This window comes from Micropterus salmoides, unplaced genomic scaffold (genome assembly GCF_014851395.1).
Source record: "Micropterus salmoides isolate LMB-PRFRI ecotype aquatic unplaced genomic scaffold, ASM1485139v1 Ms_hic_scaffold_2, whole genome shotgun sequence".
In the NCBI taxonomy this organism is placed as follows: Eukaryota; Metazoa; Chordata; class Actinopteri; order Centrarchiformes; family Centrarchidae; genus Micropterus; species Micropterus salmoides.
Window position 1 is genome coordinate 52,069,713 of NW_024041150.1, and position 27,846 is coordinate 52,097,558.

Below are 27,846 nucleotides of genomic sequence, written 5' to 3' on the forward strand. Positions count from 1 at the left end.
CATGTGGGCTTTGTCACCGCGACCCCCCTTTCACAAGTACAGTATCTCACAAAAGTGAGTATAACGTGATTCTGATTAATTATCTCACAGGGGAAAACAAATGTATAACTGATAACATCGACTGGTGGAGCAAATTAACTGCAACCAGACGATGCAGGTTCCTACAGTTGTGACCGAGTGGTAACGTAACTGGAATACTTTGCTCTGGTTGGGACCGTGAGCTGCACTTGATCGAGGTGCTGAAGTTGGTGGAAAGATTTCTACCAGACCAACATGAAGTCCCAAACTGGTTCGGTCAGTTGGTCTGAAAGCTACCAGCAGGGCAAAAACGTAATGCACAGCAGAGTTAAGTGCAAGTAGACTTAAAATATTATGAATTCTCACTAAATGATGACGTTATACTTCTGGACATGTCAGAGAAGACAGATATGTGGGAGAGATTCCAAATGTGCAGAAACATTTGAACATGAGCAGGAAACCTGCTGAAACACAGGAGCTATTAAAGTTCACGTTTTTCTAACTGAATTAAAATTAATTATTTGAGGTGAAAAGGAGCCATGTGCACATTCAAAGAGGTTACTTCCCCAAACAAAGACACAAAGAGGTGGGAAGACTAAATCATGACTCAGCAAGGATGATATTACATGCGCTAAGTGTCTCGTCACACCCCTAGTCATCACATGACACTACTCCATAGTCACATGATAACAAGTGGTTGGATTCAGGGCAATGGGAGGAGCTCTAAAACAAAATGTTCAGCACGATGCAGTGTGAATGCTTTTGTGTCTCCTAAGAGAACAAATGTAAGTGAAAGTTTTTCCACATTGGTCACAGCTGTACGGGTTCTCTCCAGTGTGCACTCTTTGATGAACCTTTAAATTTCCAGCTTTTGTGAAGGATTTGTCACAGTGCTGACAGCGGTGACATTTGAGTCCCTCTCTTTTTCTCTTTCACTATATCAACAGAGAGAAACACAGTAAGTGAGATGTCACAGTGGAGCAAGTTCTCCACTGTGACCCATCTACCAATGTGTCCCTGAGCGAGACCCTTAAACCCTAGCTGCTCCAGAGGCGTGCGACCTCTGATATGTATAGCAATTGTAAGGTAGTTGAGTAGTTTTTTAAATCTGCAATTTTACTTTTACTTATGTTTTGTTTCAAGAATTCGCTACATTTTCAGTCACATTCGTTACTGAGTAAAGTGCAAGAAAAATCTTAAAACCGCTTTGGTTTCAAGTGCAAGAGACAATAGTGCAACAGCTTTATGATGCAGTGTAAGCTGTGAAAAAAATGCAGTTTTACGATGCTGCTAATGCAACCTGAAGATTTCCCGCTGCTGGGAAAAGTGGTGGGGACAGAGGTTCAGATTAGGGGTGTGACGTTTCACTCATATGCTTAATTTAAAATATTGGGTTCATGAGAACAAGACATGATGATATTTCACAATTTGATGAAATATTCAATGCTGAAATATATTTAAATGGGGTGTCTGGGGGTCCACGCCTAGAAAATTTCGAGCACTAAACACTTATTTTCCTGCATTCTGAAGACATTTTCTGCACCAACTGATGATAGACTTGTCTTTATTTAAATACAGTGACTGAGATTTTTTTAGCGTAAACGTTTTTTGGACAATGCAGATTTGTTTCTTTTCTCTTTAAATTGCATTCTAAATGTAAATACTCCATATTTGTTTAGCGCCTTTCTAGACCACTCACCATTCACACACTGGTGGAACAGCCGCCAGGGGCTATTAGGGGTTCAGTATCTTGCCCAAGGACACTTCGAAATGCATTGAACTGCCGATCTTCCGATTAACGGGCAACCCGCTCTACCTCCTGAGCCACAGCCGCCCATTGCATGTGTTCTATTGTGCAAATAAATAATAATAAATAAAAATTGTGTGCTATGAGTTGTTACAGTTAGTTACACCTCGACTAGATAAGGTAATGTAATATAATATGCCAATTGCGTCAGTGATTATTCATCCTGTTCTGTTTTTCTAAAGCATCTAAAGCTTCTAAAGCTGCTTGAAATATAGTATTATATAGTATTGGCTTGAAAGCAGCGGGGATAAGGAGTTGGGCTCCGGTTTGTTTTTCCGTCGTTCCCGTGATTGGCGCATCTGGGTGATGTAAGTTTAATGTGCATTAGTTTTATGTTTCCATCCACATAACGCACGTCGATCAGCTTGTCGTGCTAACCTCAGCATCGTCCGCCAACTTGTTCGTATCTCTGGCTTTCTGAATTTCAGACACTTGCCCATTCTGAGTCGTTGAGCTTACGTTAGTAGCACGTCAGAGACGTTTTCTTTTCTAACAACTGATTGATTCGCGCAGAGCTTTGATGCCAGAGCTCTTGCACCGTGAACACTTCACAGTCCAGAGCGTAAAGGTAAACACTGACGTAAACAGTAACGTTACCTGTACTGCCGTATAACATCAGAGTCACACCAAACAGTGTATTATGAAGTCTCACACACAAAGTATTCATTTATGACGTTACGGCATTAATTAAATCCTATGAAAGGACAAGAAACAATTTAAGGCCTTGGTAAACGAAATTTAATACTTTGTAAATTAAATTGAATACTTTTAAGGCCTTATTTTTGGAATATGAAATTTAAGACTAATACTTTTAAGACTCTGCGGGTACCCTGTTTATTTTGAAGCAGTATCAGGAAATGCAGTCAGTCAATGCTGTTAGTAAGTGGGATTAGCGCTGACTGCTCTCAATGAAAAATGCGTCTCCACAAGACAACAGTCGTTTTCAACAGTCAACAGCGTAACAGTCAGGAGCAAAAAGAGCTGCATGAGACAGGCTGCACACCTCCACCTTCTCAGCCAGGTAACCAACTCCTTTCTCCTTCCTTTGTTTAGCTGCCCCAGACTTCTGTGCCCTGTGGTATTAAAAGGCACCTAGGGCTGTGCGACATTTACATTTATTCATTTAGCTGACGCTTTTATCCAAAGCGACTTACAGTTGCTATATATGTCAGAGGTCGCACGCCTCTGGAGCAACAAGGGGTTAAGTGTCTTGCTCAGGGACACCTTGGTGGATGGGTAACAGTGGGGAATTGAACACGGGTCTCTCACACCAAAGGTATGAGTATTATTCGTTGCGCCATCACCACCCCATGACGATAGCCTATCTCTCCTTTGACGACAGAAAGACATCTATCGTTTGCAATTATGCTTTATTTATACTTAACTGTACGATTTTCGTGAGGGGACGGCACTTTGCACCACCAGTAGGCCTAACTACAGGTGTCTCATGCACAATAAAGGCGCAGCTGCATAATAGCGTCAAAACCGGTTGATCAATATATCGTGCCAATCAGAGTTACCATTTACAATTACAGATTTTAACCATCACTCCTCAGTGAACACTAAACACTGCAGAATTAATTCAGTGGAGCGGTTTTCTCAAATTGCTCCAGGAGATCTGATGGAGGTGCTGTGCGACACCTGCTGGTCATTTTGTGCAAATCCTTTTCACGCACTTGCTGTTAGTTCAATGCTATCGATCTTCATAATATTGAGAACACTTTACTGTCCACAGTATTTACTAAAATAAGCCTTAATCTGTAATGCTAAATAACAGAAATACCTTTGTTTAATTCATTACAGTTTAACAGCACCACAAACTACATGCTTCAGATCATACTGTTGAATCGCCACCTCTTAAAAACTGTTAATCTCTTAATCATGAAGGGAGATTTGTTTCATTATTTCAGTAGTTTTCGATAAACTGTCAACTAAATGTATATTTTGTGTAGACATTGCATCGTCTTAAGGCAAAGATGGAGAGCCACAGCAGTAATAGAAAGTCATTGGGAGAACCTTAATTTTGAAGAGTAGCCTGAAACACAGACATAACTGGTAGAGCACACTATCCAATCAGAAGCAAGGGGTTGATAAGTCCCGCCCACCAATGAAAGGAAATAGAGTAATAAATGTGTTAATAATGGAAAACGAGACATTGTGCTGAATTCATTTTTTTTGTTTTAATTAAAAAAAACAAAAAAATCAAACTGAATGTTGTTTTCCTTCTGGGTCCAAAATTCAAAAAACGGTTACAGATGCACCTAGCTAGTTCAAATATGGTCACATCCGGTGCCGCTGGTTGCAAAAAAAAACAAACAACAACATTGCGGCGCCCTATCGGCCAAACTCAAGGCATCTATGTCCACTTCTCATATACAGTCTATGATCCCAATCAACGTGAAACTGAGCGCAAATGCACAAGCAACATACCCCGCATTGGCTCCTCCCATAAATTACAATGCATATGACCATAAATACACCAGCATCAACTCCTGAGGTCCTTATTACAACAGCCAACACCCTCATCCGATAACAGAATCAGCTGTGTACGTTCCCCAACACCCAGTTAACTCATGACTGCGACGTTACAACCCAAACTCACGGCCCAACCAGAACAACAAACACACGTGTGTACATTTTCAGCTGAGGACTGCGGCTTACTTTGGCTAGCCTTCAACTCAATTATCAATCATGATTTCAGTTAAATGCCGGCTGCTTTCTGATCAGGTGCCGTCGTGCTGTTGCTGAGGCGACATCAGTTTCATTTTATGGTGGACAGAGGGTAACATTACAGAGTTGTTTTCTTTTAGCTTGAAATAATCCCATACTTTGCAAACAGTGTCATCATAATCATGTCGTGTTCACACAGCTTAAGCGAGATGTGCAACAGTAATAAATGTCCGTGTGAAACAGAGTGCTATATAGTTATATGGATTAAACAAAGCCTCGATGCAAAGAATTTGCGTCGATACATTTTAGTAATCGATTTAATTGATGAATTGTTTCAACCCTACTACAGATTGAGATGGAGAGTTTTGCTGAGTAGTGCAGGCAGAACTGTCTTGACCTCAACCCCTCCAAAACAAAAAGGAGCTGGTTGTTAACTTCCCCACTCTCTTAGTCAACAACCCACCAATAGAAAGGGTTTCTATTACAAATGATGTGTGTGTAGTATATTATGATGCGTTTCTGTAATGTGAACGGTACATGCACTGATGCTCAGCACAAATCAAGTTCCTAAAAGATAAATAAAATTCTTAGAGTTGAACTTTAGTGGAGCGGTTACAGCAACACTTATCACAACTGGAAAAATCCTGTCAACCTGGGTCTTGACAGCCAACAACCAACCAACCCATAAGCAAGTTCTCATAATTCAGAAAAGCTCAAACTGCAAAGAAACTAAACCAGCTTCACAACCGTAAACAACTTTGTCAAACAAACAAAGCATCAGACATTTTTAGAACTAAACATTTCAAACACAGGAAAGTTAAGCTTGGCTGTAAAAACAAAACAAGAACCCGTAAATCAGTTTGCTCTGCCTCCTGGTCATCACACTACGCCCACCTCAGCTTCCCCAAGGTGACAATACTTATTAATGAAGCTGGAAGCAGCTGTACTAAACCAGGCCCAAATAAAAGCATCTCAGTAAACTTTCTGGCAGTGAAGATTATGGAGACCAAAATGACCATGGTAATCAATATCTCTGTATTGTTTTATCAAATATTAATATTTTAGTAGACAGGGCATAAGCGAGTATACAGTATATAGTACTCGCAGTATATAAGGCCACATCCACACTACTGCATTTTTTGCACCTCCCGTCCAGTCTAAAAAGGCAAAAATGAAGTTTGAAAACAATGCCAACCCCGTTTTGTGTTTTGAAACTCTGGAGGGTGTTTTAGTGAAGACGGGCACGATATTACACCGGCACGCGCATGTCCAGTGTAAGTGAACGGCCACTACATGTGCGTTTTCAGTTGTTTTAATGTAGAACTCTAACTCTAAACGCAGCTAAAACACTGGTGTGGACGGAGATCGTATTTGTTTTAATTCTGTTTCTAAACTAAAGCAGAATAGTGTGGATGGGGCATAATATAAGAACATTTGTGCTTTGTTTCAGAAATAAATTGTATCTATTCCAAATGTTGTGTTTTATTTGAACAGATTTGTAAACAACATTGACTGGAAAAAGTTTGGATTATTTCTCACAGATACCTGATAGTAAACAAGGTGCAGTCAGTGTCTTTTAATGTCGTTAAAAGAATAATTCAGATATTACCCTGCTAATCATTACATGGTTAAACTTAACAGAGACATCAATAAAAACATTTTGACAAAACTTCAGCAGATTCATCATTGAACATATTTGTAAAGACTTTAATCGAAGTACACGGACCCTCGAGACTCTTCCTCGTGTCTTTAGTCTTGTGATGAATAATATAATAATAACAATAATCCTTATTTGTAGAGCACTTTTCAAAAACAAGTTACAAAGTGCTTTAAAGTGTAAAGAATAATACAAAAAACAAGATAAGAGCATGAAAACATTGAAAAGACTAAAATACAGATTCATATAAAATTAGTAAAATACAATAAAATAAAAGGGATAAAATAAAGTTAAATAAGATCGGGAAAGGCTCTCCTATAAAAGTATGTTTTAAGAAGGGACTTAAAAGAGTTCACTGACTCAGCCGACCTGATTTCCTTGGTAGGCTGTTCCAGAGCCTCGGGGCCCTGACAGCAAACGCTCTGTCCCCTTTAGTTTTCAGTCGAGACTCTGGAGCAGACAGCAGACCTCTGCCCGAGGATCTCAAGGTACGTGCTGGTGTGTATGGGACTAAAAGGTCAGAAATATAACAAGGCGAGAGGCCATGAAGAGCTTTAAAAGTGATCAATAGAATTTTAAAGTCAATTCTAAAACATACTGGGAGCCAGTGTAATGAAGCTAAAATAGGAGTAATGTGGTCATATTTCTTTGTTCTGGTTAAAAGCCTGGCAGCTGAGTTCTGGACAGTCTGGAGTCGATCAATAGATTTTTGGGTTAAACAGGTGAAAAGGCTGTTGCAATAATCCAGGCGTGATGAGATGAAGGCGTGTAAAATGGTCTCGGTGTCCTTAAAAGTTAACATTGATCGAATTTTTGCTATATTTCTAAGTTGATAAAAACATGATTGAACAAGCTTTGTGGTGTGCTGCTCGAAATTTAAATTACTATCAAACCAAACACCAAGGTTCTTTGCCACAGGCTTAATGTGATTTACTAGGGAACCAGCAGATGGGATTATTTGATTTGCCATCTGCTGGGACCCGATGACCAGGATTTCTGTTTTGTCCGAGTTCAGCTGGAGGAAATTATTTGACATCCATTTTTTAACTTCACAAAGGCAGTTGGTTAAGTGAACTCAGCATTCCAGGGTCTGTGGATCTGACGGGCAAGTATATTTGTGTGTCATCAGCATAAATATGAAAAGAATAATATGGATAATATTTTCCAAGGGGAAGCAGATACAAGGAAAACAAAATGGATCCTAAGACCGACCCCCTGAGGCACACCATATTTAACTGGACAGAACGAGGAGACATAGTTGTTTACAGACACACAAAACTTCCTATTTGACAGGTAGGATGAAAACCATTCTAGGGCAGTACCAGAGATCCCCACCCAGTGCCTCAGTCTGTCTAACATGATGTTGTGATCAATGGTGTCAAAAGCAGCGCTAAGGTCCAGGAGTACAAGGACTGAGCACATGCCTTCATCAGCAGACATTAAAAGGTCATTGGTGACTTTAAGCAGGGTAGTCTCAGTGCTGTGGTACTTCCTAAAACCAGACTGAAACTTTTCAAATAATTTGTTATTTTCCAGCATAGTGAGCAGCTGTTTGGACACAATTCTTTCTAGAATCTTTGCAATAAAAGGCAGTTTTGAAATTGGTCTAAAATTATGTGGGAGGGAGGGATCTAAACCAGGTTTCTTTAAAAGTGTGTTCACGCAAGCTGTTTTAAAATAATCAGGGACACAACCAGTAGATAGGGAGCTGTTGAAAACAGAGATCAAATGGGGGCCAACAGAGTCTGTTACTTTCAGTAAAAACTTTGTAGGTATTACATCAAGTGGGCTGGAGGACACTCATTTGTGATACTGTTTTTAAAAGCTCAGACAAGTCGATGGGATAAAACTGGTTAAAACTCTCTTGTTGCTGGTGAGGAACCTCTGAGTAAGAGGCCGCGGGGGTAATAGAGGCTCTGATTGACACCACCTCATTGGTAAAATAAGATAAAAACAATTCACAGTCATCATTACTTCCAGCTGGGGCACAAGGAGGGGTTGTGTTTACCAGCTGATACACAGTCTTAAACAGAAACCTTGGATTGTGTTTATGTGTAGTAATGAGTTCAGAAAAATAGTGTGTTCTCGCATCCTTAACCATGTTATTGTAGTTAATTAATAAATCCTTCAGACTGAGGTAATGGACTTGGAGACTGAATTTTTTCCATTGGCGCTCTGCTTTCCTGCATTCCCTTTTTAGGCTGCAAATGCTGTCATTTATCCAGGGTTGCTTACTAGCTTTAGACGTAGGCCTAACCTTTAGAGGAGCAGTAATATTTAGTGACGACAAGCAGATATGATTGAAGTGATCGACCAGATTGTTGGTGTTGGAATCAGACAGGTGTTGGCTTTGGCTCTGAAAGAATGCGCAAAACTTTGAAACACTTTGTTCATTAAACATGCGAGAACACACGGAGCTTGGTGAGGCGGCGTGAGTAACAGGCGAATCGCAGCTAAAAACAGTACATCTGTGGTCAGATATGGTCATGTCCACTAATTCCACAGAGGAAATGCTGACACCCAGGGTAAAAACCAAGTCCAGTGTATGACCACGGTTATGTGTTTGCCCTTTGAATGTTGTTTGAAGTTAAAAGAAGTGGCCATATTTAAAAAGTCAGTTGCATTAACATTGGTGGGGTCATCAACATGAATATTAAAATCGCCACAAAGAACAATTCTGTCATAATTTAAAACCAGAGTAGATAAAAATTCAGGAAGTTCTGATAAAAATCCTCCAGGCGGTTTTGAGGGGGGCGATAAATTATAACAAATATGATGCAGCGCTCCAACTTTAAGAGTGAGAACTTCAAAAGGAGTTAAATTCATCACAGCGTACTTGATGGCATTTTAAATTTTCCCTATACACGCTCACTAGCCCACCACCACGACCACTGACCCTCGGTCAACTAAAACAATCATATTGAGGCGGACACAGTTCAGCTAGCTGGATATAGTCATTCATTTGCAACCAGGATTCAGTTAAAAACATAAAATCTAGATTTGCAGACAAGATAAAATCATTTAAGATAAAAGTCTTACTTGAAAGTGATCTCACATTGAAGAGAGCCATTTTAAATGAGTTTGTTCTGGGTGCTGGAGTTGGTGCAGTTGTCCTAATCCTTAAGAGATTACTAATATTTCTGTGTTGGATGTGCACATTTCGGTTTACTGGTTTATGCGTGATGATGAAAGGAATAGAAGTCTGTGGAACAGCGCTGGGAGCAGACGGCTTTACATGCCAGCAGGTGGAGACAGTTGTTTGTGGCAGTGAGGCAGAGATCTGTTCAGTGAGCGGTGGTGCGTCCAGGTGTGCTGCATGAATGATTAGTCATTCAAGTCATGTGTGGACCAAACCACATGCTGTATGTGAGCAGCTAACATTTCTGAGCCCCGTTTGTTTGGGTGAAGTCCGTCTGTCTTAAAAAGAGACATTCTTTGCCAGAAAATATAAAAATTATCCACGTAACACACACGATGAGCCCTGCAGGCGGACTGGAGCCAGTCGTGGAGGCCAAGGAGTCTACTGAAGCGGCCAGCACCGCGACCAACTGTGGGAATGGGACCAGAGATAAAAACAGACTTTCCACACTGCTTTAAAAAGTTAAGAAGACGGTTAAAATCTGATGAATCTAGCTGTTTCATTTGTTTGAAAATGGACTATCACTCTTGTGATGGAGGACGGGAGCGACGGCATCAGGTCCTGGAGTTTTTTTTAAATGTCAGCCGTGGTGGCACCGGGTAAGCAGTGAGTGGTAGCGTTAAAGAAACGGATGTTTCTCGTTATGGAGTCAGCAATTATTAGTGTGGTTGGGAGAAAACAGGACGAGGAGAGGTTCATTTCCTGCAGTCAGAGCAGGTTAGAACGAAAATGATCTTCAGATCTATATAGTGACGTCTGTGATTGTCTCTGATGCTGTACGTCCTTTTGTTCTGTTTGTGTTTCAAAATTGACAGCAGAATCTATGTTCATTGATACTGCAGCTTAATGCAGCCCCAGCGCCCTCACAGACCTGACGGGATGATGTGGAACACGTCACAGCAAGTTTGACTGGCGGTATTTTTTTTGTACATTTCTTTCTGAAAAAAATAAAAATAAACACATTACAACAAACAGTTGTCTTTGTGATATTTATTAAAGTAAGAATAACAGAGTGATTCAGCTGAAGGGCAGAGCTCATACACCAGAGGGCTGTTAGAGAGTCTGACCCAGAGAAACAGAGAAGACATTTAATGCTAGAGAATAATTGTGGAGTCCAACAGAAAAGCCTTTCTCAGCCTTGAGCCACAGTGGAAACTCCCAGAAGGGGAGTCGATATTGACTAACAGCTACATACAGCGTGCTAGCCTCGAGAATCCAGCTGCATTCTAACACTACCTTAGCTCACCTAATTAGCAAGGCTCCTTGCATGCTGGCTAACAACTTTTTTAAGCTGGGTCTCCAACATTGATAGCGTTGTGTTGGACAGACTTGTGCATCGGTGCTCCATGAGGGAGAGAGAGAGAGGTAAGGGTGAGTGAGAGAGAGAGAGAGAGGGTTCCATGAGGGAGAGGGACGGGTGAGAGGAAGTGCTGAACTAACGCGCTACGGCGCTCTGCAATCAAAATACGATTTTAAATAGGCTTAAAAAAAAACAAATCGACAATCAATCTGTGGCTGTCAGCCTTGATATTGTGGCGGGCCGCCACAAATAAATGAACATGTGGGAAACACTGCAAGTAAAATATATTTGTTTCCATTACAGTTCCCCCTTTGGCCGATCCATGGTCACATTGAGTTTATAAAAAAAAAAGTCAGTTCATCAATGAATGCTCTCATCTTACCGTTTAAGTAGACACATCATTAGTAAACAAAAGAAATTAGCTTCAGCTGTTTTTGTAGAACAGAGACATTCTTGAGAAGTGAGCAAGCTAGGGAATCAAAACATATTTAATTTAAGCAGTTTTGTCAAAATCAAAGTTGCCACAAGATTCGACAGATGCATAAATTCGAGCACCTTTGCCATTGTGTTGATTTGAAAACCTGTAACTACCTAGCACTGATTAATTGGAACACACATTTGGTTTGGTGAGCTCATCAAGCCTTGAACTTCATAGGTGCATCCAATCATGAGAAAACATATTTAAATTACAAGTTGTTGTTCTCTTTGACTCTCCTCTGAAGCGTGGCAACATGGGAGCCCCAAAACAACTCTCAAATGACCTGAAAACTAAGATTGTTCAACATTATGGTTTAGGGGAAGGCTACAAAAAGCCATCGCGAGCTGTCAGTGTCCGTAGTGAGAAAATGGAAGACCACAGGCACAGTTCTTGTTAAGGCCAGAAGTGGCAGCCCACAGACCACCTCCAAAGACCTACAACATCATCGTGCTGCAGATGGTGTCACTGTGCATCGTTCAACAATTCAGCGCACTTGGCACAAGGAGAAGCTGTACGGGAGAGTGATATGGAAGAAGCCTTTTCTGCACACACACGCCACAGACAGAGTCGCTTGAGGTATGCAAACGCACATTTGAACAAGCCAGCTTCATTTTGGAAGAAGGTGCTGTAGACTTATGAATGACACAGATTAAGTTATTTGGTCATAACATGAGTCGTTATGCATGGCGGCAAAAGAATACAGTGCGAGCAAGACAAACACTTGCTACCCACAGTAAAAATTGGTGGAGGTTCCATCATGCTGTGGGACTGTGTGGCCAGTGGCGGTACTGGGAGTCTAAAGTTCAGGGTCGCATGGATTCCACTCAATTATTAAAATTGTCATTTTAACCAGAACACAGGAAATTAAATGTTTAATGCTCAAACTGTTCATATAATTCAGTTTGATTTCTTTTAAAATAGTCTTAAAATCATGTCTCGTTCTAGTGAACCCGATCTTGTGTCTTCTCATGTGACCCAAGTGTCTCGTCACACTACTAGGACCAATCGCAATGTTCACCCTCAGACTTTGAGCCGCATTCCCGGGAAGTCCACGAGGGCTTAAGGCTGTCCCGCTGTCAAATCGTCAAGTGCGTGAGTGCTCTCGCTGACATTTTGAGCCTTTCTTAAACCCTTTTTGAGCCCTTTTCGTAAGTCCGCATTTCTGCAGACTCTGCGTGAGGGAACTGCCCAGTTTATAGCGGTATGACGCAAAACACGGGGGTTACCAGGGGAAGCCTGGAAGCAAAAAAATCACGTCAAATCCGCATAATAAAAGAAATATGGTGAACAAACAAGCATCAACACCAACGCTGTAGCCTACATAGAACACATGAAGTCAGAGGAAAGCAATCACCTTATTACACACAGTTTATTCAATTATTTAACCGACAATAGTGCATTAATTATTGACAAAGGTTGATTGACATTTACCTCTCCTCTACTCTGTAGGACAAGAACTGCAATACCTAAAAATCTAGCTACCACTCGAAATAAAAAGTGTGCAACATGTTTCAGCGTCATCAAAGTAACATGATTATGGGGCAAAGGGCTGTCCCGTTCCTGTTTACAGAATTTTTGAGCCCTTGCAGCCTCTTGCACTGAATCACTTTCGTCACAGCTGTACGGCTTCGGAAAGCCCAACCCGACAACATCTGCAATTATTCAGCACAACCCGAGCCCGACATCAACTTCAGCTGCCTGTCGCGCGCTTATTTTGGATATACGCACACATTGGCCTAAACACACTCCAATTTCTCACTGCTCTGCATGTTCAACGTCACGTGTATAGTAACGCACAAGTAGCCTATGTTCCTATTGCTTAGGCTATTTAGAATATATTCAATACAACCATGCTGAATAATACTAATTTGTAAATTACTAGATGCCGGAGCGCCTGAAATGTGCCATCCGCCTAATTATTAAGTTACTACCAAATAATTAATTAGGCCTATTTAAATGCATGGCGTACCTGCACATTGTTTTAAAGGGTGATCAGAAACCATTATTAGCTACCAAACCTAATAGTAAATAAGGAAATCCATTAGACTTACCCTATCAGGCTAGATGAAGTCTCGGATTTTATTTGTTGGTTTAAGGGCGCTGTGACGGAGCGTACTTTAGAGGTGCTGAAGCGGCGCGTCGGAACCCGACGGGCTTGCAGACCTCTAGTGTGAACGCGTTGATGCACCTTTAGACAACCTGATGTAGTAAATGTTTTCCCACACTTTTCACACCAGTATGGTTTCTGCCCAGTGTGAGAGCGTCTGTGGACATTTAGATTACCTACTGAAGCAAAAGCTTTCCCACACTGGTCACAGCTGTACGGCTTCTCTCCTGTGTGAACGCGTTGATGCAACTTCAGCCTCTCTAATGCAGTGAAAGCTTTCCCACATTGATCACATCTGTATGGCTTCTCTCCTGTGTGAATGCGTTGATGCAACTTCAGATAACCTGATGTAGGATAAGTTTTCCCACACTTTTCACACAAGTACGGTTTCTGTCCAGTATGAATGCGTCTGTGGATATTTAGATAACCTACTGAAGCAAAAGCTTTCCCACACTGGTCACAGCCGTACGGCTTCTCTCCTGTGTGAGCGCGTTCATGATACTTTAGACCACCTGATGTAGTAAAAGTTTTCCCACACTTTTCACACCAGTATGGTTTTTGTCCAGTGTGAAAGCGTCTGTGGACATTTAGATAACCTACTGAAGCAAAAGCTTTCCCACACTGGTCACAGCTGTACGGCTTCTCTCGTGTGTGAAAGTGTTGATGCAACTTTAAGTAACTTGATGAAGCAAAAGCTTTCCCACACTGGTCACAGCTGTACGGCTTCTCTCGTGTGTGAACGCGTTGATGCAACTTCAAATAACTTGATGAAGAAAAAGCTTTCCCACACTGGTCACAGCTGTACGGCTTCTCTCCTGTGTGAACGTGTTGGTGCACCTTTAGCCGATCTGATGCAACGAAAGCTTTCCCACACTGGTCACAGCTGTATGGCTTCTCTCCTGTGTGAACTCGTTGGTGCACCTTTAGCCGATCTGATGCAATGAAAGCTTTCCCACACTGGTCACAGCTGTAAGGTTTCTCTCCAGTGTGAATGAATCTGTGCTTAGCCATCTTTCCCACACTGGTCACAGCTGCATGGTTTCTCTCCAGTGTGAATGAATCTGTGCTTAGCCAGGGCACGTTTTGTAGCGAAGGCTTTCCCACACTGGTCACAGCTGTAAGGTTTCTCTCCAGTGTGAGCACGTTGGTGGATTTTTAGGTCATGTGATCGAGTAAAAGTTTTCCCACACTGGTCACAGCTGTACGGCTTCTCTCCAGAATGAACACGTTGGTGCACCTTTAGGTAACTTGAGTCAGAGAAAGCTTTCCCACACTGGTCACACCAGTACGGCTTCACTCCAGTGTGAACACGTTGGTGCACTTTTAACTGACATGATTTAGCGAAAGCTTTACCACACTGGTCACAGCTATACGGTTTCTCTCCAGTGTGAATGAATCTGTGCTTAGCCAGGGCACTTTTTGTAGTCAAGGTTTTCCCACACTGGTCACAGCTGTAAGGTTTCTCTCCAGTGTGAACACGTTTGTGCTCCTTTAGCTGATCTGATGTAGTGAAAGCTTTCCCACACTGGTCACAGCTGTATGGTTTCTCTCCCGTGTGAAGAAGTTTGTGTTTTTTTAGGTTACCTGATAAAGTGAAAGCTTTCCCACACTGGTCACAGCTGTGCGGTTTGTCTCCCGTGTGAACACGTTGGTGCACCTTTAGCTGACCTGATGCAGTGAAGGATTTCCCACACTGGTCACAGCTGTACATGTCTCCAGTGTGAACTCTCTGATGAACCTTTAAATTTGCAGATGTTTTGAAGGATTTGTCACAGTGCTGACAGCTGTAAGGTTTCTCTCCAGTGTGAACACGTTGGTGCTCCTTTAGCTGATTTGATGTAGTGAAAGCTTTCCCACACTGGTCACAGCTGTACGGTTTCACTCCAGTGTGAACACGATGGTGCACCTTTAGCCGATCTGATGTAGTGAAAGCTTTCCCACACTGGTCACAGCTGTACATGTCTCCAGTGTGAACTCTCTGATGAACCTTTAAATTTGCAGATGTTTTGAAGGATTTGTCACAGTGCTGACATTGATGACGTTTGAGCCCATCTCTCCCTCTCTATATTAACAGACAGACATACAGAGAAAAAGACAGTAAGGTGGAGCGAGCTATCTAGAACCATAAATTACATTTAGAGCATGTCTGTGGAACAAAACCTACAATGGTAAAGTTTGACTAATGCATTACCACTTGTGACAACCAACTGCAGGGGTGTCCACAGAGGGGCCTCGGGTGGCACGGACCTCTATAGGAATCAGACTGATCATCACAGATACCGACATTTCTTAATAATTGAGCCACATCCCATTAAGGAGTTGCATCATGGTTAAAAAAACGGGTCCCGTGCTGTTGAAACTTGACCCATACAAAAAACTAAGGCTGTATTTTAAACTGCCTACAATACTAGTAGTATGTACTGATTCGACCTAAATGTAGTATGGAAACAAAAGCAAAATCTTCAGTGTGGCAAAAATACCCAGATGGTAGGTCACATTTTAACGTTTATGCTAAGTCTACCAAGCTAATGTTTAACGTTGTTATGGAAGACAGCAGCACCTGTTACATACATAACTCAAATCAAGATGAGGACACAGATGCCCTGATCCGATGGTGGACTGGCAACAAAGCCACTTTTAGTGGGCGGCAGAAGGGATTTGAGTAAGTTTACGTTATATTTTTTATAAGTTACTTAACCAAAATTGCTAGCTAGGTAGACATTTAAAGTCACGACCATGTTGCATATTGTGGAGCTATGCTGATGGGGCTGTGAATTTGCTACGTGCTTCGGACGCTGCACGAAGGTGTTACACGTCACTTCCTGTATCCTCTTTGTGGCGCTACATAGCACTTCACGCTTTGAATATAAATTAATATTGGCATGTAGATGTGTTCGGGGCAAGACAGTTATCAAGCACTTAAAGTTTTTTGCAGATGTGAGCACGTACACTGAAGTTACAACAACTTCCTGTGTCATGGCGAAGAGTTTATCTTTGAAGCCACGTACACGCCCATTGACGAATACTCAGTACAACTTTTCATCGTCAATGCCTTTAGAAGGCACAGCAGAAATTTGAAGTCGATCGGACTAAATCCCTGAGAGGAGTTCATTAAAGTATTTAGAGACAAAATTCACCAAGACCTGCCCTCAACTGGCACCGAATTATCTCTAAACTCAGGAACCTTAGAAACAGCTGTAGAACCAGATATATGTTTAGACTGTTTTGCTTCCCTCAATCTTTACCAACTAACTTCAATAATTTCTTCATCTAAACCATCAACCTGCCTCTTAGACCCCATCCCGACTAGGTTGCTTAAAGATGTTTTACCCTTAGTCAGCACCTCTATACTAGATATGATCAATCTATCTTTATCAACAGGCTATGTACCACAGTACTTTAAAGTAGCTGTAATTAAACCTCTTCTGAAAAAGCCCAAACTTGATCTGGATGTTTTAGCCAACAATATATCTAACCTTCCATTTCTCTCTAAGGTTCTGGAGAAAGCAGTTGCTAAACAGCTGTGTGACTTTCTACAGAGCAATAGTTTATTTGAGGATTTTCAGTCAGGATTTAGAGCTCATCATAGCACAGAGACAGCACTAGTGAAAATTACTAACGACCTCCTTATTGCATCAGACAAAGGACTTGTCTCTGTACTGGTTTTATTAGATCTTAGTGCTGCATTTGATACCATTGACCAGCAGATCCTATTGCAGAGACTGGAACATTTCATTGGCATTAAAGGAACCGCTCTAAGCTGGTTTAAGTCCTATTTATCAGATCGATTTCAGTTTGTACATGTTAACGATGAGTCCTCCATGCACGCCAAAGTTAGTCATGGAGTTCCTCAAGGATCTGTCCTCGGACCAATCCTCTTCACTTTATATATGCTTCCTTTAGGCAATATTATCAGGAAATATTCCATAAGCCTTCATTGTTATGCAGATGATACTCAGTTATATCTATCGATCAAGCCAGATGAAACTCATCAGTTAGCTAAACTTCAAATGTGCCTTCAGGATGTTAAAACCTGGATGACCTGTAATTTTCTAATGTTAAACTCAGATAAAACTGAAGTTATTGTTCTGGGGCCTAAGCACCTCCGTGACGCATTACCTAAAGATATAGTTTCCCTGGATGGCATCGCCCTGGCCTCCAGCACCACTGTGAGGAATCTTGGAGTTATCTTTGATCAGGACATGTCGTTTAAGTCTCAAATTAAGCACATTTCAAGGACTGCCTTTTTTCACCTACGTAATATTGCGAAAATCAGGAACATCCTGTCTAAAAATGATGCAGAAAAACTAGTCCATGCATTTGTTACTTCTAGGCTGGATTACTGCAATTCCTTATTATTCCTTCATGCTGCAGCACGTGTTCTGACAGGAACCAGGAAAAGAGATCATATTTCTCCTGTTTTAGCTTCTTTGCATTGGCTTCCAGTAAAATCCAGAATAGAATTTAAAATCCTTCTTCTTACCTACAAAGCTCTTAATGGTCAGGCACCATCTTATCTTAAAGAGCTCATAGTACCTTACTACCCCACCAGAGCACTGCGCTCCCAGAATGCAGGGTTACTTGTGGTTCCTAGAGTCTCCAAAAGTAGACTAGGAGCCAGAGCGTTCAGCTTTCAAGCTCCTCTCCTGTGGAACCAGGTTCCAGTTTGGGTTCAGGAGGCAGCCACCATCTCCACATTTAAGAGTAGGCTTAAGACTTTCCTCTTTGATAAAGCTTATAGTTAGGGCTGGCTCAGGTGAGTCCTGAACCATCCCTTAGTTATGCTGCTATAGGCCTAGACTGCCGGGGGATTTCCTATGATGCACTGAGCTCCTCTCTCCTCTACTTTCTCTCCCTCTGCATGCAACCTCATCCCATTATTGCATGTTACTAACACAACTTCTCCCCTTTCCGGTAGTCTTGTGGTTTCTCGTCCCTCTTCTCTCTCCTCCTATCACTTCCTGCAGGTTTTCTGGCTCTGGAGCTGTGGAGTATGGATCTGTGGCTGCGGGTCACCTGCTGCCCCCGTGTTCCTGCTCGACACCCTCTGCTACAAAAACTATTGTTATTATAATCATTAACATTACGATTGTTACCATTAACATTACTATGAATATCTGTACCATTTTTCATTTAGTCTATAGCAACATCACCTTTACTGTCTGTACCTCTGTGTGTGTATATTGTGTAGGCTGCCTCTCTCTCTCTCTCTCTCCTTCACCCCCAACCGGTCGAGGCAGATGGCCGCCCACCCTGAGCCATGGTTCTGCTCGAGGTTTCTGCCTCTAAAAGGAAGTTTTTCCTTGCCTCTGTTGCCTAGTGCTGCTCTTGGTGGGAACTGTTGGGCTTCTGTAAATATCATCACAGAGTACGGTCTAGACCTGCTCTTTTATGAAAAGCGCTGTGAGAACTGTTGTTGTGATTTGGCGCTATATAAAATAAAATTGAATTAAAGTACGGAGAGTGTAAATCATCCAAAAAGGACCATAAAATTCAAAATGGCCGACTTCCTGTTGCGTTTAGCGTATGGGTTCCTTTGGCTTTTTTGTGAGTCTTGATAAGATACATGTCCCCAGAAAGTTTCGCGCATGTAGGTTGAACGTGGCCGAGGGGCTCATTTTTTCTAATGTTGTAGCTAGCGAGCCAATTTAACATCCCCACGCGCAAAACCTATAAAATACCACATTTTTCAGCACTTCTGCCATGTGTGCAAAGTTTGGTGAGTTTTCAAGTATGTTTAGGCCCCCAAAATTGAGCTTACTTTGCAGGGGGAAAAAAAGACAAAAAAAATCCTTACAGTTTCAATAGGGACCTTGCATGGTTCGTGCTCGGGCCCTAATAATAATCTCTTCAGTTTCAATAGGGACCTCGCACGGCTCATGCTCGGGCCCTAATTAAAAGTAGCTTATATGTAGTAAACTACTTTTGCCATGTTGCTGTAGCTTAGCTTGTTACATTTCCTTGGACGTAGCTTCTGTGTAGTGAAGCTTCATTTAATGTAGAGTGACTAGTAGCTTAGCTTACTTAATTTTCCAAGTAGTTTGCCCAACACTGCTGGTAGCTGTATTTTTATTACTACCTTCTTGTCCAACATCACGTACAAACTTAGACTAAACTGGTGTAGCATACAGCTCCGTCCTGTAGCCTACAGACAGGTAAATCCTAAATTATTTTTCAGTTTTCAAATGAGTCTGAAAAAGTGGTTGTTAGGAAAAGAAAAGACGGTGGTAACTGGAGGAGCTGAGGTTAGTAAAACAAGTTCGTGATGCAAACTATTCATTTTAAGCTAATAAGGAGACAATTTTATATTCAGACATACTACACACTACGTGCACAAAAAACATTTCCCATCACCTGGGCAGCTACAACTTCATCCTAGGGAAACACTGTACACCCAAACTATCGAAGGCGAAAAGTAGCTGGAAACCAGTCTTTGTCTCGAGACCAATCTTAAGACCACTTTTTGATGGTCTCAGTGTTAAAGATGCTTTAGTCGATTTCATCTCTTAGTGTTTGTATGTAGGCGTTTCTTATTTCTTAGGAATTCGCATGAGTTGAAAATTTTCCGACAGAGCTGCTAACCTTGGGGGAGAAGAGCAGGGAGCAGCGCTCTAGCTTTCGGACCAATAAAACACCCGTGGTCGGACTGTATTATGCTCTGACAACTACGCCGTTTACTCGCTGGAGGAGCTCGGAGTTAACTGCTTTTATTAAATTAGCTTTTTACTTTAGTTTTTGGGATTACAATGTTGATTTATCTTCACTGAAGCTTCTCAGCAGCTAGCTTCTGTGCACATCCGGTTCCAGTGTTGTTAGCGCAGTCAGCTCTGTTGGACTATTTCATATTTGTATAAAAACCGGACAAAAATAGACATGAGAAATGAGAGATGGAGAAAAGAAAGTTGTTCTTTACCATGACCAAGTTAGCATGGAATAGCCCTGATCGATCCAAACTCAATTCAGAAATCAAACATTTTAGAAGTTGTTGTCCTGCTGTCTTGCTGACAGACCAGACAAAGCATGAATTCGTATGTTTAACAAATCATGTTGTTATTTTGGCATCAGTTTGATCCGTTTATTGCTCTTTAATCACAGCAAAATGATTACTTTGGGTTCACATAGCTGTAGTAATGGCAAGTTGTGTTTATACATGTTATCGTGTGCTCTAAGGGCCTCACGTTGTGTGTCAACACTTGCAGCAAATGTACTCACACGAGTTAAGTGTCGCGAGGCGAAAATTCGCGTTTGGTCTGAAAGCAAAGTTAGCGCTAGCCAACATCTTCCCTGTACTGCAAGTTTTTTGGCTGTTATGTAACGTTAGCTAAATTAGCAAAAAAGCAATATTAATAAGCTCAGCTGAGGGTCATTACTAACTTACCTACTTGTCAAGGGTTGAGAACATCAGGTACAAGCTTAGACTGAACTGGTGTACAGCTCTGTCCTGATATATACTCTGTAAATCCTGATAATTATATTTCAGTTTTGGGGGTGCTTTGTTAAAGGTCACTTCCTGTTGCCAGCAGGTGGTGCTATGACTTTGAGTGAATATTGGCATATAGATGTGTTCAGGGTACAACTCTTATTATAAATGTAAAATCTGGTGCAGATATGAAAATGTAGACTGAAGTTACAACTACTTCCCGTTTCATGGTGAATCGTCGATTTTTGACAGACTAACTGGTTGACTGGTAACAGTTTGTACAACTTTTAATGTCAATGGGTCAATGGGTTTAGACTGCCAGCGAAAAAGTCTAAGGAGGAGTTTGTTAAAGTACAAAGTGTGTAAATCTTCAAAAATGACCATTACATCCAAAATGGCCGAGTTCCTGTTTGGGTTATGCAATGGCTCCAAGAGGCTTTTTTGTACATCTGGATATGATACACGTACCACAGAAATTTCGTACCTGTAGGTGAAACTTTGTCCGGGGGCTGCACTGTAGGGGGCGCTAGTGAGCCATTTTGCCACACCCATGCGGGAAACCCGTAAAATACAAAAATTTTAGCCCTGTCTGAATTAAGTGCAAAGTTTGGTGAGTTTGAGTAGGTTTAGAACCCCAAACTTGAGGTTACTTTGCAGAAAAAATAATTAAATAAAATTCCCTTCAGTTTCAATAGGGACCTCACACGTTTCGTGCTTGGGCCATAATACGGGATGCAAACTAGTCCTTTTAAGCTAGTTGGGAGATGTTTCTTTTGGATTTTAATGCGCAGATTAAATGCTTAGTAATTATCCACAGATCCTGTATAGAAAAAAAAAAATGCATCAAGCCCGCTGAATTGTAAATCGCATCGTGAGGTGCCCAGAGATTCCCACCGCTAAGATGCATCATCTCTAGACTAAAGAAAAAAGCCTCTTGGAACAATATCCCAAATCCAACAGGAAGTCATCCATTTAGAATTATTTTAGGAAATGTACATGCTCTGTACTTTAACAAACTCATCCAAGAGAATTAATGTGACGAATGTCAAATGCAATAGAGGTTAGAGTTTGTTTGAAACTGTTGGTGTCTTGTTGAAGAATGCTACCGTAGTGCAGATAGATAGCAGACACACCATTACTCACTCCAAGTGTACTGTAAGAATACCTGATAATTTATGGGTTTATTATAGTTTTTTTACATTTCATACTGGATGTTTTTTCCTTTGATACTAATTTAGATACTTTGTTTCTTTGTTGATGCTTAACATTACTTCTACATACTCCTGACTTATGGCGCATATTCTTTAATCACTTTTATTTTACTTATTTTGAATTTATTTTAACACTCACCGTTTTATATTTTATTTAATGAACTGTATGAATTGTTCTTTTTTATTGTAGTATTGTATGTAGAGGAGGGAGCAGCCGGCGCGAGTGGAGAAGAGAGGGAGAAGCCCGAGCAAGAGCATATCAGTATCCTAAACTGACTTGTCTTCTCCCTTGCTTTATAATATATAGAAAACGAGGTTCACTATAGGAATAGCAAACCTCGTCCACTTAATGGAAATGTTAGCTAGTTAGGCTGTGTGTTGGAGATCAGTAATTCACTTGACAGATATTTAATTAGTTAAATGTTTTAATTAGGGCGTGACAAAAATAATCTTGACTAATTGAATAATAAATTAACAGAATAGTCAACTATAGAGTCAATCAATAGTTGCAGCCCTAATTTGAATTGACAGAAAGAGGCGGAGCAAGCCTGCGTGTTTGCCGTGAGAGACCAGAGGTGCAGGATAGCTGTGTGTGCCTGTGGGGAGAAGAGAAGCAGTTTCCGACCCGTTACAGCCCTACTCGAGACTCGTTGCTCGAGACTTTGTGAGCTACAGGGGAGCTCATATATACATATATATGAATATTTATGTGTTTTCTTGATGCATCCAAAGAATTTAAACTACACGCACAAGCAAGAGGTCCCTCCATGCTTAATAAGGATGTTTCTTTTTTGGTATATGCATCAAACTATGCAAGTTAAATGGGGAAAGTTTCTAGTGACTAATGGGGTCAGATACTGTGGAATATTGTCACCTGTTCTTTTTAATTTGTTTATGGATGACCTTTCTAACAAGTTAAAGGAATGTAAGACGGGTTGTATTGTGGGGAATAGTCTTTAACCATTAACCATCTGATGTACGCTGAGGATCTGGTTGTCCTGTCTCCTTATAGTTCTGGCCTGCAGCAACTGCTCAGAGTCTGCTCAAATTATGGTGTGCAGCATGACATAAAATTTAACCCTAAAAAAGTGTTATTATTGCCAAAACCAAGGCACTTTTTATTTGGCAGACCATGTGTTAAATGTGGTGAATAAAGTAAGATATCTGGGTCATATAATCAGGGATGATTTATGTGATGATATGCAGCACCAATATGCATTTATGCATTGGCATCACAAACATCATCATTCATTCATTTATTCAATTGAAAGCTTCTCACACCAAAGCCATGGTGTCATTATAATCACTCTGCCTGTTTTACATTTATTGTCGCAGTAGAACAAATGAAGCCCCGTGAAGCTTCGGCCCATGAGTGAACCAGCTGAATGGAAAGCTTCAATACTTCATGAAGCTTCATCTCGCCATCACTACTTTAAACTGCGCTGAAGCGGGATCAGACAGGGACAGCAGAAAGACCTGTTCTCTGTGTCCTGGGATGACCTCTCCGAAGCTGCTTTGCAGAGCCCAAGCAGGGCTGCCAGGAGCTCGGCTGGAGGGCTTTGATTATCACTGAGTGACAATTATGGCAGCAAAAAGCACAAGTACGTTTATATTCTTGTATCCTCTTAACATCATATTTACTCATCTAGTTATTAAAGCCACATCTCTGATAGAGACAACCTCTCTCATTGATATTAGGGCCTTTCTCATTTCCCTAATTTGTGCCTTCTTGATCCTTGAGCCCGTGACCTGGAAATCGATCTCAAACCGCTATCTTGAAGGACATCTCAATTCCTAAAATGCACCTAAAGGATCGAGGAGGACTGTTGGAGGAGCTATAAGCGAGGATACGCCTGTGTATCCTTTGTGGAAGACTTTTCAGCAGCTGGGAAGTTTAAAAAGAGGCGTGACACGTGTTATGGCAGAAAATTGTGTCCTCATTTAATCTTTTATGTATGATCTTTTATAATATTACTATTCTACATATATATGTATTGTGTTTTTTAACATTTCCTCTCCTATTCTCCTTATGTTAGTTCGTCCACATTTACTAGGGTTTAGGTCAGAGCTGATTGTTTTGTTGTTTTCCTCTCTTGTTGTTCCTCTCCTGGAATGTTCATTCAAGGCCTGGAGAGGATCTCTGTTCCCCAAAACACAGAAACCTAGACAGTGTAAATGATGCATCCCTTTGCTCGGGGCCAGACGCCCGAAGTTGCCCTAGGCAGCAGGTCTCTGGACCAGCTGTATGTGTGTTTTAGTACTTCTCTGTTTATTCTCTTTGTTAAATAAAATTCTTCAAAGACCTTCGTTGGATAACTAAATGATTCTTCATAGACTTCAAAGACAACGTTTTTTTTTGTGATATAATCACCACGACAACATGCAGCTTGAATATACAACCCATGGCCAGAGCAGGACTCTGCAGTGTTCCTGTTGTATTCATAAGTTGTATTAGTTATTTAAGATGATCAAATGGGCAATCAAGTTTACTACTGCAGCTCTTTTGTTTTGGCCCACCATATTTTTTGTGACATTACTTCATGCATGGAAACATTTACATGACAGCCTGGCATGGCAGGCCATGGCAGCCTCTCTAACAATCAAAGTAAATGGTTAAAGAAAACACAATTATAGAAAGCTACAGTGACTGGTGGAGGGTGGGTAAAATGTTCATGTTAAAATAAATGCAATTCAGCTGTTATAATCGTGACAAAACTAGTACAAAAGGCTGCAGACTGTAATAACAACCAGAGCACTGAGCTGCTGTTTCATGTTATAATAATAATGCCCATTATCGGGCATGTGATTGGCAAAGGGCAAAAAAGCAGGAAAATATACCGAGACCCCCCCACACCCCGATCAAACTGCCGGCGACTCTATTATAACATGGATGGTAAAGCAGGACCCATGACAATAACTTATTTGGTGAATGTGTTGCAATGGGAATCAAAGACAAGGGTCTAATCCACTGCTCCATCGCAACCTCTCTATAATTATTATTATTTTGTATTCATTTTTTACCAAACTTCAACAGCTAATTCTGCAACATGAAGTTGCGTTGATAACTAAATAATGTAACTACCAACCTTCAGATTAGTTCAGTAGAAGTTAATAGATTATTTTTAATGAATAACAGCAGCAAACAGTTGTATTTTTGACCCAGACTTGAGCATCATAAGGTCCGGTGCCGCTGTGCTGCAGCGGCGTTGCGCATTCACGTCAAGGATGGTGCGTTCAGTGGCACTGCGTTACTTGGATTAGTAACTGTAATAATGTAACTGTTTTGGAAATAGTAATCCGTTACATTACTCTTTACTGGGAAAAGTTATATTACAGTATGTGCCCAACACATTACCACGGATGCGCAAGAGTGACTGTCGTACGCTACACACTGCGCAGGTGTGGAATGGCAGCTGAACGCAAGCGAACGTCCTTGTTGATACTCGGAAAGAACGAAAACTTTACACACGTCAGCCTGTAGATGTCCTCAAATCCATTTCACTTGGCCAGCTCCTGTACCCCCCTGACTATTTCGATGTTATTTGTAACCTCAAGATGTTTCTACATGGTAAATTGTTGACAGACATGTTCCTGGATTGTGAAGATCTGATCATCTGTAGCCTATTAGTGCAACAGCTGGTCTGCTGCTCTGACAGAGAGCTCAAGCAGTGGACAGATGCTGCAGCTGTGCAACAGGTCATATTTAACTGAAGTTGCTCTGAAATGACAGCTGCGAGGAAAGGACGTCTCATTTTGTTAAATGCCTGTTTCGATGGGACAGCTTTAAGGAATTTGTTCACTTTTCTTTTAGCTCAAATTGGTGAAAACTGAGACATGTCTTGTGACAATCTAAGGATCAGCATCACACTAATTTGCAACACAGATATGTGGCTGTATAATATCAAATCATACATGTTATTTTTTTTACACATTAGCTGAGCTTCACAACTTCTCCCTGTTCCTGGTTGGAAATCACTGCCTTGTATTGAGCGATCACATGAAGCAGTCTTAGCTGCTAGCTAGCATGCTAACACCCAGGCAGCAGGCTACATGCTACAAGAGACCTCCTGCTCCTCCTCCTCCTCCTCTCCGGGTCCGACCGTCACATTAAGTGTGGGTTCTGTAGAGATACGGGGTTCTGATGGCTCCACTGTTGAATCCTGCTACATTACATCTTGTTTACAGTCAATATGAAGCTACGTGTCGGAACCAGGCCGAGCTAACGCCACGTTAGCTTCTTGTTAGCTGCTAGCTGTGTTCATGAACACTGACCTGAACATCGGTGCTATCAGAGCTCGAGCCTGCTGTTTGTCCTCCGGGGACGTTGTTGCTCCGGGGCTCCGGGTCCTGGTTGTCCTCCTCCATCCCGCTCTTGGTCCTGGTCTCTGAGATCCAGCAGGTCTCCTCTGGGACTGTCGGAGCTCTTCAGATACAGGAGCGCTGCAGGACCTGGATCTGCTGGGAAAGTGAATGCTGCTGAGCCACAACTAGACCCTCGCCACTTCCAACTCTGCTCGGAGTCTCCCTCACAGCCAAATCGAGCTCCCGAACCCGCGTAGGATTTAAATAAAGCAGCCAACGTTTCGACGAACTCCCCCCAGCGGATCTGACGTCACCTCTGCACTCACTGCTATAACACGTGGATCAAATAAACAACAGTTGTATTAAGATTCAGGATTGATGTTGAGGAAAAGTGTGTTTTTGCAATAACGAAACTGAAAGAATTTGTCATTCATTTCGTGTTTGTGTCGAATATTTCTTGAAAACGAGACATCCCGAAAAATGAATATATTATTCTATGAAAATACTGATATTCATCGTAAAGAAAAGCCTATATATGTCATCCTCTTTATCTTAGCCTACATGAAAAATATTACATTCTCAAATACAACATTTCAACATAAACATATTGAAGCATTATATAGTCTGAAAATGTAAAAACAGTTAGAATGTATAAAGAATTAAGTATTTTTCTTCTTTGTTGCTTGTTGCATGATCCTCCTGTGTAGCTGTGCCATGTTCTATTCGGTTGTTTAATGTAGGCTATTTTCTTTTGGCTGAAGATTTTCGGGTGAGAGGAAAACGATTCAATAAAAACAACAGTCTATCTTGTCTATCAGACTAGATAATTTTATTATTCAACACAATATAACCTTTGGGCTACGTTGTTAACCAAATGGTGATATGAAATGTTAGTGTAGTTTCCTACATGTTGACCAGTGAAGTCACACAGAACTCACATTTGAAAGAAAGGTGCAGCAAAGGCGTTACACACCTTCGACAAGCCAGCATCGGTGCTGACTCGGCATTTGAGGGTTTAACAACCCACTACCACTCCGCCCTCAGTAGTTTCGGATGGCAGGACGTGAATATCAGGGACACAAAAACTCAACTTACACATTCTAGCACAGCAGAATATCACACAGGAACACAGGAAGAGGCTGAACTCTTTTACACTGAGTTCACTTGAAATTAGTTTCCCAACAACTTAAACATGAAAAGTGATCCACACTACACACAACTCTTTTTCTTCTCTGTGGTGTATGAGGAGCTGCTGTAACAGCTGTGGGATCAATAAAGTTTATCTTCTCTGTGGTGTATGAGGAGCCGCTGTAACAGCTGTGGGATCAATAAAGTTTATCTTCTCTGTGGTCCATGCTGACTTCTGTTGTTGTGAGCGAGTGGAGAGTTTAGAAAAAGTGAACTCAGGATACAGAAATATGTAAAAGCAGCTGTAAACATGTTATGCTGAGAATAAGGTCGATGTTAGTGTGAAAAAGGAGTGCTCTGGTTTCCATGGAAACCTTCTCAAAGCCACGTCCCTTCAGCCTTCAAGGACAGACTGAGCAGAGCTGACTGTTGACTTACTAACTGAGCTGTGGGACGAACGGTCTGCCTTCTTATATGAATCACTACATGTTCATTATGACATCATCACCTTTACTTTGATGAAGAAAGACTTTGGAAACAAACTCCTGCTCTGGCTCTCATCTGGCTTCCACCAGCACTTGTTTATTTACACATGGACAGAAGCCTCCC

At 41.4% G+C, this 27,846-nt stretch overlaps 1 pseudogene; it reads right to left on the reverse strand.

Moving 5' to 3' along the window:
• Positions 1–10,266: 10,266 nt before the first annotated feature.
• LOC119912610 lies at positions 10,267–26,550 on the reverse strand (annotated as a pseudogene).
• Between the last annotated feature and the right edge of the window lie 1,296 nt (positions 26,551–27,846).